Here is an 18,315-nt window from a genome sequence, read left to right on the forward strand (position 1 = left end):
AGCGGCAAATACAAGTTTGGCTCTAGTCCCTATTGATCCCTCGGCCGTGGCACTCGAGCAGCTACAAATGTACACGCCGCCTCTAAAGCTCTCCAACTCACGGCTAGTCCAGCTTTTCCATTCCCTTACCTGCACTACATAGCATCCGTGAGCCAAGGCTCAACAAGAAAACTTAATTCACAATCACAAATGAACAACAATATATAAACAATAAACTTAAATCTATCAATTCAATAACAACAAAACATAAGCAATAAGCTTGGCAATGATAAACAATTCAATCAAACATGTAATTCAATATCAACATTCAATACAGTTAGTTAAGTGCAAAAAGGCACTTCTATTTATTCAGAGACCTTCATGATTGACGCCCTTAGGCCGAGCCCTCTGGTTATTTAGCTGACCCAGGCACGCTTAGGTCGGGCTGCATTCTACATGCTTAACATTAGCCCCAGTTCTCTAAGGCCGGACTTTCAGATCAAATATAACAAATGAATAGATTGTGGAACACGCAATCGATTACAATACAAACAAGCATGCCTATCCAGATATTCTCAAATACAGATATTTTCATAATCATAAGCATATTCGTTAACAGGGGTCCAAGCCCCAATCACAACCCAGGTGAAATTTTCTTACCTCAAGTCCTGAACTGATGGTCTAAGGCGGTCCCCAGCACGATCCTCAATCTCGAGCCTTAACGGTAAACCTAGTCACAAAGCGATAATGGATAACAATTAAAAACTAAACCAATTAAAAGCTTCAGAATGACATACTAGCCTCTCGAATCTCGAATCTCGAATTCTACTAAACCAGCCAGTAGAATCCTTCTGGAGCATTTAGGTTTGAGTTCTGAAGCCTAAAACCTAGTTTGGCTATTTCTCTCAATTAGAGCCATGACCCAGGCCTAGGGGCCGCGGTGCGCTACAAGTTAGAGAGCCCCAAGGCTCTCTCCTTGGGGATGCGGGCCGCGACACACCCTAACCAGTGCCACGATGCCTGGGCAACTTTAGGGACCCCTAGGGCCTTCTCACGCACACGGGCTGCGGCGTCTAAAGAACAAGGTCGCAGCTCGAGCCCAAAACCTAGAAATTCCCAACGTTTTCAATAAAAAAATCCTCCGAATTTCCTACCAAAGTCCTCATTTTTCCCAAAATTCAAATCCCCAAACAAGTTCACTGCGGCATATACAATATTTAGGTCCTATAAACTAGCTCAAAACTACCTCAAATCTCAAAACTCACACTGAAGCTAACAACTCCAAAAACCTTAACTTGATCACAGAAATTTACAGAGAAGTCAAGTTGTAAAGTTTACCTTAGAAATGGTATTGACCCCTGAGCTAACTCCAATCTTGCTCCTAACTTGATTCCTCAGTTCTCAGCCCCAAACTTTAAAGAATTGGTGTTCTTCCTTCAACTTACCAAAGTTTTCCCCAAAGAGAGTTATAAAGTGGGTAAACGTGAGAGAGAGAACCCTTAGTGGTTTTGTGCTTCTGGTCACTTCCTGAAAACTTTCCCAAGCCTATCTCTTAACACAAAAGACCAAAATGCCCATAAACTTACCCTTAGCCTTTTATTGCCTTTAAGGGAAAACCCGTCATTTACCACATTTCCCGCTAATCCTCAAGTGGTCCTATAAATTCCCAATTAATCCTGACGTGCCCAATTAATCACCAAATAATTACCTGTTACCCAGTAAATCTCAAATATATGCTAAGTTTCCCAAAATACCCATAGGCTCACCCCGAGTCGGGTATTTAACCCTGTTGTGACTATTCCGCTCACTAGGATCGCCTCGAGTCGAATATCGCAAATATATCCACATAATAATGTGGTCTCAATAATTTAGCACATATATATCACATTTATACCCTCAACGGGTCAAAATGACAAATATGCCCTTATTAACAAGAATGGGCCCACATGCATATCCAATACACATAAACATGCATATATATATTCATATTACCATATAAATCATGTATGCCACGTAGTCACACATTCAATCAATTAATTCCATGCATATATATATATATATATATCCAATTATGCTCTCCCAACACACTAATCAAGGCACTAAGCCTTATTAGCAAATTTGGAACATTACAACTATCCCCTCCTACTAAAAATTTTGTCCTCAAAATTTACCTGAATAACTCGGGATGCTGATCCCCCATAACCGACTCTAGCTCCCAGGTCACTTCCTCGACCTTGCTATTCCTCCACAAGACATTAACTAGAGGAATCGTCTTGTTCCTTAGAACCTTGTCCGTTGTGTCTAGGAGCTGCACTGGTCGCTCCTCATAGGACAAGTCTGTCTGTAGCTCCATATCATCTTATCCTAATACATGGGTTGTATCTGACACATACTTCTGTAGCATTAAGGTGTGAACAACATCATGAACTCCTAATAATGACGAGGGCAGAGCCAATCTATAGGCTACCTGCCAAATCCTCTCAAGGATCTCAAAAGGTCCTACGATTCTAGGGCTCAACTTGCCCTTCTTCCCAAATCTCTTTACTCCCCGCAATGGCTAAACTTGCATAAATACATGGTCCCTTACCTGGAACTCCATGTCCCTATGCTTAGGGTCAGCATAGTATTTCAGTCTGCTTTGCGAAGTGCATTTGAGCTAAGATCTTCTTAATAGCTTCATTAGTCTTCTGAACCATCTCTGGTCCCAAATACTTCCTTTCCCCCATCTCATCCCAATGAATGGGCGACCTACATTTCCTTCCATACAACATCTTGTATGGAGCTGCTCCAATCGTTGACTGATAACTGTTATTGTATGAGAATTCAATCAACAGGAGGTACTTACTGTTGGAAAAATAATCAGAGTGCGCAACAAGTTGGTATGGTGTGCCCAGTTGATAAACAACAACAAAATTTCCACCTCTCATATAAACAATTTATCTGTTCGAGAATACATCCATACAGGAAACATTAATATGCAATATCATTAATCATGCAACATATATATAATTATACACATAATTATATATATTATATACACATGTATACAAATATTCAAGAACAAAAATATTTACCTCTTGAAGCCTATCAAGTGTCATCGAGTCTTTTGTATAAATAACGATCTTCCTATCCAACGCTTTGAGTACTCAGACCACGATCTTCCGGAGTGTTCTCTACACCTTAAGATGTGTGTTGGCATATAGAGAACAATGGTTTGTAATTTAGAAATCACAAGTTTATCTCAACACATGAGTACTTGAATTATGGCTTAAGAAAGATTGAAATAATAGAAGAAGATGAGAATTTCTTGTTTTACAATTTCTAAAACTTTTTTTTGAATCACCACTCTCTATTTCTTATTATCACATAGTATATATATAGAGAGATTATATATTACCTTATTACTCACAATAATAATATTAATAGTAATATAATAATACAATCATAATAATGATAGGAATTAATTTAGGTAATAACTAACTTACTAAATTTGAAAAAATATACTTTCAAATTATTAATTATTTAAATAAATAAAATCAAAGCAATACTGATACTTTATTAGTATCATCTTATAGGCATGGCATAGTCCCTGGATTGTGTCATGCGTGTAGCAGTATTCTTTTTCAGGGAATATTGCATTTTTTCTATTTTCTTTTATTTATTTAGTTAGTTAAAATATATCGCTCCCACAAAATACGCTATTATCTTTTTAAGGAAAAGATCACAACCATATTCAAATTTTAAATTTTAAATTTTAAATTAAAAATTAAAAATTCAAATTGATGATCATAATTATCATCATCTTTTAAAAATCAATAAGTAAAAGCTATTTTGACTTACAAATTTTATTTTCTCTCACTCAAATAAAATAATTAATTTCAAAAATTAATTAATTTATTTATATATTTTTAGAAATTCTATATTTAAATAAATAAATATATTTTTAAAATTTTAATAATTAATTCCAAATTAATAATTCAACCTCAATTATCATATAATTGTATATTTGACCCGAAGAATTAAAATTCTTCTCAAATTTTTAAATTATAATTTTACCCTTGTATCAACTTTTACCTTGATATAATGTTGATAGAGCCACCTTGGGGACCTATGGACCTATAATATCAAGCTCCAATAAATATTAGATTATTAATCAAAGCTCTTTGATTAAATAATCATATTTATTAATATCATGATTACTCCACTATAAATATGAGATTGAACTCTTGATAATTATAGACATATATTTACAAAGTACTTTGTTAAAGAATAAACTGTCCATTGATATAATCATTACATACAACATTAATCCTCTATTAATGGTTCATAATTAAAAGGAAATAAAATCACAATTTTACCATTTTAACTATATCTAGTTCCTAGTGTACCATTGACTTTACTAGTGAAGGTTGTGTCACAACGAGTTTGCGACGTGAGCGCTCATAACCTTTTCAGTTCTAAAAGTCAACCCAATAGGGAACCATTATTCAATCTATAAGAAGGTATAGATTCCATATCTGTCAAACTATGTACCCATCCATATATTTCATTGAGTCCCCAAAATAATTGTTCTTAGCCTGATCATTTTGAGAAACCTTAACGCATGAATCAAAGGATCAGATGACATATGTATGAGTTCATAGTAACCTTAGGATTAAGATCATCGTTTATATGATCATCGTTTGGTGTGTTTGATTAATACTACAAAACGGTGTTTAAAAAAATATTAACAAATCACATCTGGTCCAGTTCTATATATCACTATATATAAATTACCTTCACAAAAGTGTCCTACTACACTAGTGACCCGGATATGGGCACTTGTATTCATAATACTAGTGATCCATACTAGCAGTAATTAATCTAAAGATTCCATAACTTTATTTTACTGTGAACTATTTCAAGTTCAATATCTTAATTTAGATCCTCTCATACCAATATGAGATTAAGACAACATAGATAAACTTTGGATTTTTCTGATATTTACGTAATATTATCAACATAATATCAGACATAGTCTATATATATAATAATTCAATTCAATTATTTATTTCATTTAAAAAATTTGTCAACTACAATTTCTTTAAGGACACTATTCCTAATACTTACTCCAAGACCCCTCGAAGTCTAGCACACATGCTCTAAGCATGTGTTCCAATATCTGAATTGTCCTCTCAGACTGCCCGTCTGTCTGAGGATGACAGGTTGTACTAAACTTCAACTGAGTCCCCATAGCCTTTTTTAATCTTCCCCCAAACCTTGAGGTAAATATGGGATCCCGGTCTGATACTATAGACTTTGGAACCCCATGGAGACATACGGTCTACCTCACATACAACTCCGCATACTGGTCCACAATATAGTTTGTCCTCACCGGCAGAAAGTGAGCTGACTTGGTAAATCTGTCTACGATCACCCATACCGAGTCATGTTGCCTTGATTTCCTGGGGAAGCCTCCTACAAAGTCCATGGTAATGTCTTCCCATTTCCACTCGGGAATACCTAAAGATTGTAACGACCCCGCTGACCGCTGGTGTTCAGCCTTCACCTGCTAACAGGTTAAACACTTCGCTACGTAATCGACCACGTGATTCTTCATCCCCAACCACCAGTACAATGACCTTAGATGTTTATACATCTTCGTAGTGCCCGGATGTAAGTAATACAGTGTGGTATAATATTCATCGAGGATCTCTCGTCTGATACCCATGTCCATCGAAACATAGATCTAATCCTTATATCTAAGCAAATCCATCTCCGAAATGGAATAATCCTTAGCTACTCTAGCTAGGACATCCCTTCTAATATCCTTCAACTTGTATCACTCACCTGGCCCTCTTTTACTCTCTCCAAGAGGGTAGACTGCAAAGTAATATTGGCCAACTGACCCACTACGAATTTTATCTTTGCTCTTGTCATGTCTTCTACTAATTCCTTAGATATTTCCTTCGAACTAAATAGATGTCCTTAGCCCCTCCGACTCAAATCATCTGCCACTACATTGGATTTCCTTGGGTGATAAAGGATCTCACAGTCATAATCTTTTACCAACTCTAGCCAACGTCTATGTCTCATATTGAGGTCCTTTTGGGTGAAGAAATACTACAAACTCTTATGATCAGTGCATATCTCGCATTTCTCTCCATACAGGTAGTGTCGCCACACCTTCAGTGCATATACCACCGCTGTCAATTCCAAATCATGAGTAGGGTATCATTGCTCATATTCCTTTAGCTGTCGCGATGCGTAGGAAATAACCTTCCCATTCTACATCAATACACATCCTAACCCCAGTCTTGATGCATCGCAATATGCGACAAACTTATCCCCATCAGAAGGGAGACTGAGCATTGGAGCAGTAATCGACCATCATTTAAACTCTCAAAAACTACTCTCACATCTGTTTGACCATTTGAACCTCAGATTCTTCTGTGTCAACTCAGTCCATGGTGTGGAAATCTTTGAAAACCCTTCCACAAACCACTTGTAATATCCCGCCAACCCAAGGAAGCTCATAACATCTTAGGCATTCCTTGGCCTCGTACAATCTATAACTTCTTTATCTTGGTTGAGTATACCTTAATCACGTCTCCAATGATAATATGGCCAAGGAATGTCACCTCCGGTAGCCAAAACTCGCACTTCTTAAACTTAGCATATAACTAATGGTTTCTTAACCTCTGTAATTCCAATAAGAGATGCTGCTAATGCTCTATCTGTGAATGAGATTAAACTAGGATGTCGTCGATGAAGACAATCATGAGTTGATCCAAATAATCCTTGAACACCCTGTTTATCAGATCCATAAAAGTTGCTGGGCCATTAGTCAATACAAATGACATGACTAAGAACTCATAATGCCCGTACCTCATGCGGAAGGCTGTCTTCGGGATATCCCCGTCCTTGATCCTCAGATGGTGATAACCAGATTGAAGACCAATCTTCGAGAATACTGTCTTACCCTGCAACTGATCGAATAGGTCGTCTATCCTCGGTAGTGGGTACTTGTTCTTGATAATTAACTTGTTCAACTCCCTGTAGTCTATACACATCCTCAGGGTCATCCTTCTTCACAAATAAAACTAGAGCACCCCATGGTGAGAAGCTAGGTCTGATAAATTCCAGGTCTAATAACTCCTATAATTGTACTTCAACTCCTTCAACTTTGTCAGAGCCATTCTGTATGGTGCCCTTGACACTTGTTCTGAACCTGTTGCTAAATCGATGACGAACTCGATCTCTTGGTGCAAGGAAAATCCCAGTAAGTCCTCGAGGAACACATCCAAGAACTCACATACCAGTCTGGTCTCCCCTGGTCCCATTGGCATGACCCTAGTTGTATCCACCACACTAGATATAAAACCTATACAACCCCCTTGTAGTAGGTCTCTAGCCCTCAATGTTGATATCATGGGAATGCGAGGTCCATGCACAGTACCAACAAAGATGAATGGATCCTCACCCTCTGGCTTAAACATCACCATCTTCTTCTTGTAGTCTATAGTCGCCCCAATCTGACTAGCCAATCTATTCCCAAAATCATGTCGAAGTCATCCATACCCAACTCAATCAAGTCTATTGATAGTTCCCTGATGTCCACCATCACTGGCAGTGCTCTAACACATCTCCTAGAAATTACCAGTTCCCCTGTGGGCAGTATAGTGCCAAACCCCGTAGTATAATACACACAAGGCCTACACAATCTATCAATCACTTTGCTAGAAATAAATGAATGTGTAGCACCAGAGTTAATCAATACAGTATATGAGGTGTCAGCACTATAAAGATGACCTGTCACTGCTGAGGGGCTAGCCTTAGCCTCTGCCTGAGTCAAGGCGAACACTCGAGCTGGAGTCATGTTGTCTGCCTTCCTTGGTTCTTCTTTCTTCAAATTCGGTTAGTCTTTCTTGAGATGCCCAACAACTCCGCATAAGTAGCATGCTTTCGCATGACATTCACCCAGATCGCGCATGATTTGGGAACTTTACATAAATAAAAGTACTAAGTGGACGTAGATTATTACCGATCATCGAGGCCAAACCACTATAAAATTTGTGTGTCATTTATTATTAGCAAGTTGATTTCTTATTTCATATCGTTTATTTGACTCATTGTCGTTGACCAATTTGTGGGTCAACATTTTGGATCTTTCACTGAGAGCTGAACTCAAGGAGATCAAAAGCTGTGAAGACATGGCCAAGTCCACCAGGAGAACCCAGGGCCAGAAAAATGGTCAGGTGTCTGAGAACCCCTAGAATCCACCTCCTTATCTAGGAGTAGCTGATTAAGAGCCTCAAGTGGAGCTAGAGGAAGACATGGAGGAGATGGATGTTGAAACCTTGTGAGTATCTATGAGGGTGTTGCAAGATGAGTTGGCCACTTTAAAGGCTAACCAAGAAAATGTTGCTGAGACTATGATCATGCAACAAATGGTGATTGATAGACAGATGCAATAACTAAATGATAGACAAGCTGAGATGGATCATCATCAAAGAGATGCAACTGTTACCCTAGAAGCTGCTATACAGTTAGCACAAGGGTTTCGACCTGCATCAAACCCACAACAACCTGAGTAGCCTCAGAATCCACCACCTTTGCAAAACCCTCCTTAACCAGATCAATCTCGAGCTGCCCAGCCAGAAAGACAACCCCAGAATTGTGGTAGACCCAACGAGCAGTGTCAACCTCCTCGGTCTACTCGGGTAAGTGAGCAGCTACCTCTACAGAACAGGGAAGAGAAGCATCCTTGGAGCCCAAGATGCCTTGTAACAAATGCACAAGTCCTACCTGGGAGAAGACCATAAAATGTCCTCTCAGGAAATAGGAGGAAACCAAACATTGGTTTTGTGGTCAGGGGTCCCCCACAGCATAACAATGCCCCAAGAACAAACAACCAACACAAGCCCCATGTGCCTCCTTGTGTTTATTGAGAAAGTTTTGGATGGAGGGAAGGTGACAGTTTGTATAGTCGATCGCAAACTCATCAGTGAGAGTTTAGAGATGGGCACGATTATAATGAAGGAGATTATGAGTATTATAGGAACCAAAGGAGAAGAGTTGTTCAAGCAAATGAACAAATGCTCGGGTAGTAGGAACCCTCACCTATGAATAATCGACCAGCTAGCCAGAATGCAGGGGGCGGCCAAGACAACACAATGTTTTTTATTTTTAGGAGGATCGAAACAAATATAGAGAGAGGAAGATTTAAGGAATATATTTTTTAGGATTTATGTCCTAAGACCATGTAAAGATATTTCATTGATTTGAATAAAAGTACAATTTTATTATATTTGAATGTTATAATCATTGTTTAAATAATTTATATGAATATCAAGAAAATTCCATATTCATTTATGAGAATATGATCTTGTATTAGTACAAGATAATTAAGATCATATACAATGAAAAAAAAAAGTCAGTAACATATAAAAGTAAGCAATCTTTAATGAATGGTTACTAGTAAAATTTACTAAGCATATCGAAAGTGAGTAATCTAGATTTAGATTACTGATGTCGATAGACATCTTGGTAAACGTACTATATATAATAAAGATTATATATTACAAGACTGATATGAATTAACTATCTTTATAAACTTACCGTTTGCCATAACGATTTAATTATTATTATAATAGATGAATATTTGTAGATCAGTCTGAATCCTGAGTAGTCATGAATTCATGTTTGTGTTTATTGGATCTCTTGATTCATTCGTTAAGGTTTCATAGTATAATGAGGCTAGTGACTTTTGTTTTGAAGATTCAATATCATGAATGGTTGGGAACATGATTTACAATAATGAAATCCACACTTTCTTAATGAACCGAATATTGGTTCTCGTAAGGGTTAATTATGAAATTGAATAGTTATTGAGCTCAAATCTATACTTTGATTATAGACTAATAATTCGCTAGTGAATTAATGGTACTTAAGGAACAAGAGGTAATTATAAGGGTAAACCAATAATTTTGACCAACTCTAATTAACGAACAGATAATTGGAGGACAGAATTGTTGGGAATATATGACTTTACACTTTGCAAATCAACAATTAATAATGAGAACAATTCAATATTTGAAACCCTAAATGTTAAGTAAGAACCTTACTCAAAGTATGAATACAAATCTTGATAATCAAAGAAACATGTTCATTATTTGAATGTCAATCTTGAATATAAGAAACTAAATTATTAAATGAACTTAGAAACATTTAATCATCAATATTAACAATGAAAAAACACAATAGAGTAACACAAAACAAAGTTAGGGTTAGATATATACAACCTTTGATTTAGAGCGACTTGAATCTTCAAACTTGGGGAACTTCTAAGGCTTATACACAATACGAATATACTTGTCCAAAATCTCTATTCCAAGCCTTCCCTTATTTCTTGAAGCTTCAAGTAAGTAGAATGAGATTGGGATTTAACAAGCCTTAAAATTCATGCAAGTCAAGCAAAGCTTGATGATTTTCTTAGAGAAAACTTTAATCTTTGAAAGCTAGAGAGAGACAGAGACAGAGAGAGGGAGAGAGGTTAAATAGGGAGTTGGAAAGTGTGATCAAGACTTTGCAACTCTAATAATCCATATTTATAGTGTAGGTCTAATAATTAGTCTAGCCAATAGGATTAGAGCATTTAAAACACATCATTTGAAGAATTTTACGTAAACTATACAGACACCCGTAAAAGCCTAGATGACGTGTCCCCTGGCACCAAGCGATGGATCGCTTGGTCTGTCTCGACTAGGGTTTTGAAGCCCTAGGCGATGTATCACCAGGCGACACATTGCCGATGCCTCTAATTTGGCACTCCAAGACTTGTCTCAAAACACCTCCAAATGCTCCCAAACTTTTTGGGAATGTTTAGATACCTCATTGTATCACTTTAGACCCATAAACGTCACTTTTAGATGCTTTCTACACAATCTCATGTTTTCACTTCTCCTAAAGTGAAAACAGTTATGTGTTTTGCACCTCAACGTGTAAACACCTTAACCGTTATATTTAACCAATCTCAATATTCCCCCACTTGGTTAAATATAATCATCTCTTCTTAGCTTAACAATTTTGGTGCATAAAATAAAGTATCTAACGATTTGAACTTTACCTTAGTGAAAGTATTACAAAGTTTTATCAAAGTCATTGGTGTCTTAAAGATTGAACCAAGTACTTATTAATGATAAAACTGGTAACAGCTCACACACCTCCACTTGACCATTCATTTTCCCATTTTTCTCCCATAGCAGTCATATGGCCATGTTCTCATTTATTTCATGAGCTTTCTGGGGAGAAACACCAACTCCCATGAGAGGCGACAACACCTCTAAGTTCACATATGTAAAGTTCTTACAACATCTTTGCTACCTTTCGAGATGCTTGTTGTACAAAAATAAACTTCATTAAAATCCCTAGGCTAATCCCTCACTCGAAAACAACCAACATTAACCATCCTTGGATGGAATTCATGGCTTTGTTAGTGTTGAAACTATTCAAACAATAACTTGTTCTTACCCATTGAAATCTTGCCCTTGATGTTCACAAGTTTGGAGTTGGGTTGCCATCATTGGTGAATATATCATTCTAAGAGTTTTAGTCCCATTGCTTTTGAAGTGGAACTTACTAACCTCTTTGCAAAAGGTTATGTAAATGAATCTGCTAAGTTCTAACTTGTCTTAGCATATGAGATCGATATGATTCCTCCTCGAATAAATTGGCTCACATACTCATGTCTTAGACTTATATGTCTGGACTTCCCATTATATATGCCATTATAAGATATATCTAGTGTGGCTTGACTATCACAATGTATTGAGATCATTGATACCTCATCTGTGGAGATTGAGATATCCAACAAGAGATCTCTAAGCCACTCGGCCTCTTTATCGGTTGCCGCTAAAGCTATAAACTTGGCCTCCATTGTCGAGTGTGAAATGAATGTTTGTTTCTTGGAACCCCAAGAGACCGCTCCTCCTCTGAGCATAAACACCCAACTACTTGTGTAGAGATTATCTCCCACACTCGATATCCAACTTGCATTGGAATATCCTTCAAGTATCTTCGGGAACTTTGAATATTGGAGGCCTAGTTGCTTGGTCCTGTTAAGGTACCCCAGAACTCTCTCAATTGCTTTCCAATGTTCCATACTTGGATTTCTAGTAAACCTACTTAGTTTACTAACCGCATATGCAATATTCGCTCTTGTACAATGAGCGGTGTACATTAGACTCTCTAATGCACTTGCATACTCAAGTTGAGCCACTGCTCCACCATTATTATTTTCAAGCTTTATGCTTGAATCAAATGGTGTATTCGCCTCTTTGATTTTTAGATGACTAAACTTGTCAAGCACTTTCTCAACATAGTGCTATTGACTTAAGGCATAACCCCCACTATTTCTTCTCAGTTTTATATCCAAGATGGTATCAAGCTCTCCAAGGTCTTTCATCTTGAAAGTGGAAGACAGAAATCTCTTCGTTTCTAATATGCCTTTCATCTCATTGCTCAAAATTAACATATAGACACACCAAGATTACTTAGTCATCACAAGTCTTAGAGTATAAGCACTTGTTCGCATTATTGTGTCCAAATCTATATGAAATTATGGCTTTATCAAATTTCTCATGCCATTTTTTCAGTTATTGCTTTAAACCATATAATGATTTGACAAGCCTACACACTTTATGTTCATTTCCCCTTAGAATAAAACCCTCCGATTGTTCCATATATATCTTCTCATCGAGATCTTCATTTAGGAATGCTAAATTGACATCCATTAGATGAACATAAAGGTTATATATTGATGATAAGACAAATAGTACTCTTATAGTGGTTTTCCTAGCAACTGGTGCGTATGTGTCAAAATAATCGATTCCTTCCTTTTTTTTAAAACCTTTGGCTACAAATCTTGCCTTGAAGGTTGTAGTGTGCCATCGATGTGATATTTCCTCTGAAATACCCACTTGCACCCAATTGATTTTGAACCTTGTTGAACGTCTACTGATTCCCATGTGTGGTTTGAAATAATTGAATCCATCTTATCATTTATTGCCTCCTTCTAAAAAGTGGAGTCTCTCGAAGACATTTATTCTTGGAATGTTTTGGGATCATCCTTAACTTGAAGTGCCATAGGAAATTTCCATGTGAATTCTTCAAGCTTTCCCTCTACTAAGTAGAGTATCTCCACTTGAGAATGTGTCTCATTTGGTCCAAGTCTTTAATCCTTTGGCTTCTTTGAGGAAATATAGGTTGCTCATCAACCTTTGGATATTTCTCTTTAAGAGATTCTCCAACGCCTGTGGGTTCTTGAGAATTGCTATCAAAATATAACATATTCTCAAAGAACTCCAATTTTTCTGGTTCAATTATCATATTAGACTCCAAGTCCAATAGCCTATAGGCCTTGCTATTTGAGGCATAACCTACAAATGCACACTTAAAGGACCTTGGACCCAACTTAGTCCTTTTAGGCTTCGTGCTCTTGCAATAAGCAAGGCATCCCCACATTTTAAGATAGCCTAGGTTAGGCCTCTTTCCTCTCCATAACTCATATGGAGATACATTGTTCCTTTTTATAGAATTAGCTTAAATATATGGCACGCAGCAAGCAAAGCTTCACCCCATAAATTATAACACAATTTACCATGTAAAAGCATAGACTTAATCATCTCAAGTTAGGTCCTTTTCTTTCTTTCAGCTATTCCATTTTGTTGTAGAGTGTATGGTGTAGTGCATTCATGTATAATGCCATGTTGTTCACAAAACACATTGAAATCATTTGAAAAGTATTCACCACATCTATCACTTCTAGAAGTCTTTATTTTCCTTTCCAATTGCTACTTCAGCTTTATAGATTTTAAATGCCTCACCCTTATTCTTCAGTAAATGCACATAAGTATACCTAGAGCAATCATCTATAAAAGTCATGAAGTATCTATTTCCTCCTCTAGTCAACATATCATTAAATTCACATAAATCACTTTGTATTAAATCAAGCAAGTTTGAACATCTATCAACACTTGGAAAATGTTTCTTTACCATTTTAGATTTAACACATAATTCACATTTATCACTCTCATTTTCATTACAATTAATCAATCAACACTTAACAACTATTTTAATTGTGATATAACCTATATGAGCAAGTCTATTATGCCACAAATTAATAGAATTCGAATTAATACATTGCAAGATTTAGATGTCATATCATCATTGTCACTATCAAGAGCTCAAAGGTTGATCATTCCATCACATGTATAACCCTTTCCCACAAAGTGCCCAATTTAGTCAAAGTGAGTTTATCGAATTCAAACTCTATTTTGATACCGGATTTACTCAATAGACTTCCACCCATAATGTTTCTAGTCATATCGAGAACATAGAAAATATTAGTTAGGGTCACTTTCTTTCCATTAGTGAAGAGCACATCAATGCAACCCTTTCCAAGTACCATGGATCTCTTCTCATTTCCCATTTGGACTTCAAGTCCCACATTTGCACTTTCAAATGTTTTGAAAAGAGTTTTATCATAGGTTGCATGAATGGTGGCACAAGTATCATACCACCATCCTTGCACCTTTCCTTGGGTTGCATAACCTTCACTCAAGGTTGCAATGATCTCAACATCAAATGCATCGACCATAGTATCTTTACTTTCTTTTGCAATGATCTCATCATCAATTGTATTGACATGTTCACCTTATCTTAAGGTTGCATTAGTCTCATCACTACATGCATGAACTATGTCAATTCTTTGTAGGGTTATCATACATTCCTCATTGAATGCAAGAAATTCAATTATGGTCACAAAGATCTCATCATCAATTGTATTAACCCTATTCTCATTATGGTAAGCTTTACTATTACCATATCTCTGTAACGAACGCCCTAGACTAATACTTACAAAACATTCGCATAACATAGTTTATAAAAGAATACCATTCATTATCAAAGTCTCAGGGGGACTTGTTTAAAACCATGCAAGTTGGCACCATAAGTTTTAAAATAAAACATAGATTTTCATGCAAAGTTCAAAGAAACCAAAAATTAAATAACTGAGTCCCACTGATAATTTAGGAAAGTCTCTTAAAAACAAAACATAATTTAAATGGCGTTCTTCGTTGATCGTTTTTCCGTCCATAGGATTACCCCACGCCATACACCCCATGATGAAAGAACTCCTCACGTCACCACGCGTGCCATAAAGAAATCCTATTTGCTACCTGGAAGGAAAGTAAGGGGGTGAGCTAAAAGCCCAGTAAGGAAGTACGAACAAATAAGCAAGTACGAATACAACAAAAACAAACACTAACGTTCATCTAAAACATCATGGTATAACATAACATAATCGTAACATATCATCATATCATAACATAATCGTAACATATCATCATATCATAACATAATCGTAACATATCATCATATCACAAACATACAGCATACATGATGAGCATGGATCGCTAGTTGTCCATGTCACCCTATGAGGTAAACAGGAGATCACTGGTCCTTGAATAACCTCGGCGCGTCTGCCCTAGGAGTTACGTCTCAATGTCCTTAGTAACTCGTTCGATGTATCTGACATCGTAATCTGTTTGATGTATCTAACATTGTAATCTGTTTGATGTATCTAACATCGTAACTGGTTTGATGTATCTAACATCCATACACATATCACATTCAACATATCATCACGTTATGGCATTCATAATTCATAACAATTCATTCATACAACAGTCTTACCATTCATAGCATAAAATCATAGAATCTATCTAACTTCCTTACCTCATGTCCAAGCTAAGAAATTTCACAATCTTTCAACGAGCCTATATCATAATCAAAATAACATTTCTTAGGTTCATAAAATTACTATTTTTCCCTTCCACACAACTCACGTGTGCATGGGCCATGCACACATAATAATCGTTACACATAACATGCAATTATTCTTAACTACACATAAAGCCATGAAAAGAATAATGCTCATTTTACCCATTTTACTAGCATGATCGTTTTATAAAAACCACATAGTTGAATAATAAACATAATTTTGGACGTAAAAGTGGAGTTGCATGTAACATGCATACGTGGGAACATTGCGTAATAGAGACGTTTTCAAAAACAATAATTCTACACTTCTTACTTTTATTGTTTTAAAATCAATAGACTTATTACATGCTTTATTTTTCTTAAAATTTCTAAGTTGATTAAATTTCTCAAAACATTATTTTATTTTATAAAATTATTTTATTTTAGCTCAAAAATAAAATATGTGACAAATTTCATTCATTAATCTCAAATTACAAAGAATTAACCAAAAAGTTTGGATTTAATTAAAATGCCTATTTTTAATATGTTTCTTTAGAAAAATAAATTTTATCATTGTGTTACATAAATGAGGTGAGAAAAATATAGTTTTAAGTGTGGAAAATACATTTTGCTTTAAATTATTTAAGACTTAGTTTTATGTAACAAAAATCCATATGTGACAATTAAATAACAATTTTTTTTTTAACATTTTTAAAACAAACTTTCAGCCACCATTTATTTTCTTCAAAAATCACAAATAAATATAATCTAAATATTTTTCTCAATCAAAACAAAGGAAAAATCATAACTTATCAAAATATGCATTCATACCATTAAAAATACCATTTTTCAATATTACCATAACTTAGGAAAAATAATTTATTCCAAAAACTCATCAAATTCATTTTAGTGAAACTCACTTCATATTTTCTTACAAAAATTCCAGCAACTATTTTTATCATTACAAATCAACATATTCAATTTAAAAGCTCATATTTTTTCAAAAATCAATAAAAATTCTGTAGGTAATTATTTGAGTAAAATATCATTTTAATGAGACTTAAAATCCTCTTTTAATTCCATAAAATTTACATAACATCAAGGACATTACTTATGCATGCAAATCATTTTTAAATCAAACTTTTACCCAATTATTTGCAAAAATCAGCAAGGTTAATTTCTCATGAAACTCATCTTTTATCCCAAAAATTTCACATAAAATCATACATGTCCAAAATCTCATCATACTCTTATTATATACATGATTCTAATATTACTAACATATTCACATGAAATCTTATAAAACCAATTTTCTATTCCATTGAATCTACACATGAAATCCAACAACAATAACCATGGCAATAGCATACATAAATTCATAACACCATATCTCATGAACATGCCTTTACAAAAACCCTAACATAATTCTTATCATATTTCTAAAATCATCATTTACCATTTACATAAATCAAAGATTAAAAAGATAACCATAGCAATATAAACATAACATATATCCTCATTATAAACCCTATCAAATCCATTCCCTCAATCATACCCATGAACCCTTTTTAAACAAATCATATTCTCAAAATATACAAATCATAATCATCAATCCTACAATAATCAACCATTAGCATCACCATCAAAAACCTCAAAGACAAACCCATCAAAACCAATATATAGGCTAAGAAAGACCATTACCTCTCTTGATTGTAAAATCAAGAACACAATAAGATCAACACCCAAACTTCACACCCTTGTTCAAGCCTAGGGTTTTTTATTTGAAAACCACCATGAGGAGGAGAAAGAACTCAAACACGCACAACAAATAAACAAGTCAATAACATATAATCAATAAAAAGAGATTAGACAAACAAGAAAAAGAAGAGAACATACTCTAAGATGGGTTCCTCTTCACCTTCTTCTTCTTTCTTTCTTTCTTCTTCTCCCTCTCTCTCTACACGCCAATCTCTCTCTCTCTCTCTCTCTCTCTCTCTCTCTCTCTCTCTCTCTCTCTCTCTCTCTAATTTCGGCAGCCACAAGAGCAAATGGCTCTTCCCCTCTTTCCTTTCCCCTTTATCCTTATTCTCTCATAATGGCTTAATAAAAAGAAAAGGTAAGTTTCCTATTCTCTCCATATTTTCTCTTAATTTTTGTATAATTGTTTTTATCTTTAAATGGCAAGGAATAAAAAGATGATCACATCCTTACCTAAAATAACCATGGTCTTCTAATTTTAATTTAATTGAATCAAGAAAATAAATGGAATAAACCATTCTTTTCCCACTACACATACACGTCCACACTACATGCCATTTCCTTTATTTTTATTTTATTTTTCTTTAATTCCCTACTTATTAAAATAAACTACCCAAAAATATCATAAATGACAATTATAAAATGTGTAGAAAATCCACACATGTGCACCTTATTACCATGTACTAGCACACACTAAAACACTAGAGTGCATCACTATCTACCATGCACCTTAGTGCATTCAATCACAACTCACATAATTACCTCAATTGTCACATT

At 35.5% G+C, this 18,315-nt stretch overlaps 1 long non-coding RNA gene across 1 annotated transcript; it reads right to left on the bottom strand.

The window, feature by feature from the left end:
• Positions 1-15,062: 15,062 nt before the first annotated feature.
• Positions 15,063-17,744, bottom strand: LOC133832395 (uncharacterized). Its single transcript, XR_009892571.1, has 3 exons — positions 17,677-17,744; positions 17,482-17,547; positions 15,063-15,197 (listed from the first exon to the last, which is right to left on the bottom strand). It is a non-coding gene; the product is annotated as an uncharacterized LOC133832395 (long non-coding RNA).
• Positions 17,745-18,315: the final 571 nt, after the last annotated feature.

This window comes from Humulus lupulus, chromosome 1 (genome assembly GCF_963169125.1).
Source record: "Humulus lupulus chromosome 1, drHumLupu1.1, whole genome shotgun sequence".
NCBI lineage: Eukaryota > Viridiplantae > Streptophyta > Magnoliopsida > Rosales > Cannabaceae > Humulus > Humulus lupulus.